This window comes from Odontomachus brunneus, unplaced genomic scaffold, assembly GCF_010583005.1.
Source record: "Odontomachus brunneus isolate Ranch 3 - 2012 unplaced genomic scaffold, Obru_v1 Obru_scaffold_371, whole genome shotgun sequence".
NCBI classification, from domain to species: Eukaryota; Metazoa; Arthropoda; class Insecta; order Hymenoptera; family Formicidae; genus Odontomachus; species Odontomachus brunneus.
The window spans coordinates 23,361-26,205 of NW_022639821.1; positions in this window are offsets into that span (position 1 = coordinate 23,361).

A 2,845-nucleotide genomic window follows, 5' to 3' on the forward strand; every position below is an offset into this window, starting at 1 on the left:
GTTAATTTATCTCAATTAATATGTTCCGTAAGAGTGACTTCTAATAGGTAGAGGTTGGTATAAACCTAGAGACCAAAGGAAAAGCTCGAAGAGGTTCAGGATAAAAGGTAATAAAGTCGCCCTTACGGTAACCCGATATCCTTCTGGACCTGTACGGACCTTCTGGTCCGTACTAAAGAGTCAGCGAGACAAATTGTTATATTTATGTGGTTTATCTTTATTAACTGGTTGTAGGCAACGTATTGCCGATTGATTATAAAATTCGTGTAACGAGATAAAAATTATTTTATATTGGCAGTGAAGGGCCAACTAGACTTTTTGGTATAAAAATATTTAATATAATATTTAATATAATAGTGTGGTTGTATGCAGTAGACTTACGGTTATTTTATAGTAGAATGGCGTGTGTAGATCTTATCGTTATTCGCCAGGACACGCTCGCAAGCGGTTCACATGGTTAGCTGGTCGTCAGAAAAAAAAATGCCCGGACGGTGGCCTTAAAGTAGCAGGCGAAGGGCGGTGTGGAAGTTGAGTAACTCGGCGTCGTCCCCGTTATAGTGTGGTACACTCGTGTATTTATGCAGATAATTTCCCGAACAAATGCTTCGATGCAACGGGCCGGCGAGATGATTTAATACAGAGATAGAAATATGTATGTTTACGTGTAAGTGTATAGGAACGTGCGCCTACGTAACGGGTGCGCGTTTTACAATTTTCCGTGCGAATATCGAGTTGGTGTTGCGTGTGAATATTGAAGAAAATAGTCACTAAACTCTTAAAATTATGTGTGTCTGTACGTGAAAATTCTATTTAGTATTCTCGAATGTGAATTACGTAAAGATTATCAGAAAAATATTAAGGAACTGTTATATGTTTGCCGCAGAATATTCAGTGTAATACTGTGTCGAGGAATTATAAAAGAATTAATGTGAAACTGTTGTAAAGTTATATGTAATTCTGTGTATTTCTAAAATTATATTTAACACTGCGAAAATTGTGTGGAGTGTCACTAAAATTATGAGTCGTACTCTGTGTGCGAAATTATAAGAAAAACTGCGCGGAAATTATGTATGTGTGTGTGTGAGGAAAAAGTCGAGTAACTACTGACAGAATTATGTGTAGCACTGTGTGAGAAATGTTGAGAGACTGACTGCGCAAAATTATATGTGTTACTGTCAGGAAAAAATGTTGAAGCACTGCTCGCGCGCTCCGTTAGCACGGCTTATATAGGGCTCCAGCGGCTTCCGACGGCGGTCGGGTTGCAGCGCCGAATTTCAGGGTGGCATGGTGGTCCCGAGTCGGCCTTCATTAAAGGAATTCCACTGCTCTTCAGCTTCCTGGTACTGCATGCGGGTGGCTGGATGACGTGATTGTGGCGTGATGCATGGTGATACGATGATGTCATGCCAGAAGCGTTCGATCGCGTCCATGCGAGTTCGCTACGCGTTTATTCTATGCTATCTCAATTATATTAACAATTCCGTTGTTACGTATGGCCTTCATAATTTCATATTAATAATATTTCATAGTACTAAGATGCCTTTGCTTGCATTGCCAATATTTTATTCTATAGTCTCGGCCCTTTTTAACAACTGAATTAATAAAATCGCTGTTAACAAAAAGTTTTGCTTAAAATATTACTTATGCTACATCTCAGTTAGTACAAATCGGCCGATGGCTACTATGGCCTTTTAATATTATAGTGACGCGAAAGTTTTAAAGTTTTTGGAGACCTGGACGTTACAACGTCTGAATGTAAGATTTCAAGAGACAAGCGAGCCTGTCCAGTGAGGGAAATAATTAAAAGCGCTCCGAATGTAATTTTGTCTTCTGAAGATTTAAATAGAGCCTATACTTTCATGGTCGATTCAGGGTCCGACGTTAATTTAATAAGAAAAGAGTGTCTCAAGAGTTATATAAAAATCGATAAAAATGATGAAATGATACTACAAGGCATTTCGCCTGAACCCATTCGTACCTTAGGCTCTACATTTATTATTTTACTCGGGAAACAAACTAAATTTCATATTTTACCCGAAAATTTTTCACTTAAACAACACGGTGTCTTAGGCACCGCGTTCTTTATCCAACATGACGCGACTATTAACTATAAAGAGAATTCAATTTTTTGTGACACAGTACGCATTCCGTTCGCCGAGGTAGAACATATGGAAATTCAACCGCGTACTGTAGCACCCTTTTGTGTCGTAATTACTAACCCTGAGAAATCTCAAGGGTATCTTCCGCGTTTAAAATCTAAAGACGGCATACTCTTAGGCGACGCCGTAGTCACTAATCATAAAGGCAAGGCATACTTACCCATTTTTAATACAACTTCAGAGGTGATCAATGCTGAAATCCCCCATGTCGAATTACTCGACTTTGATATTTTGGATACACAGGAGGTCTCCGGCCGAGGTAATGGGGATCCTTGTGTTGGTACCGCGACCCGAGGGCTTGCCGGTACCCACGGTCCGTTCTTTTCCCCTTCAAACTCTGAATTAATTGATCACGCTCATGAAAGTTCTCTTAATTCCATTTTTTCGGACACACTGAATAGTTGCGACCGAGGGCCCGCGACTGTCTGTGGTGCTGTTGAGACCCGAGGGATCCCGACGGCCTATGGTCCTTCTAATTCCATTCCCCGCTCAAGCTCCTACTCACCAACGTTGAGAGAAGCTGAAATATTAAATTCATTACGCCTTGACCATTTAAATAATGAAGAAAGAGAGCACGTGAAGTCTTTAGTTCTTGAAAATTCAGATAGATTTTATTTACCTAATGAACAACTAGATATTACAAACTCCACTGAGCATTCAATTCCTACAATAAATGAGGTACCTAT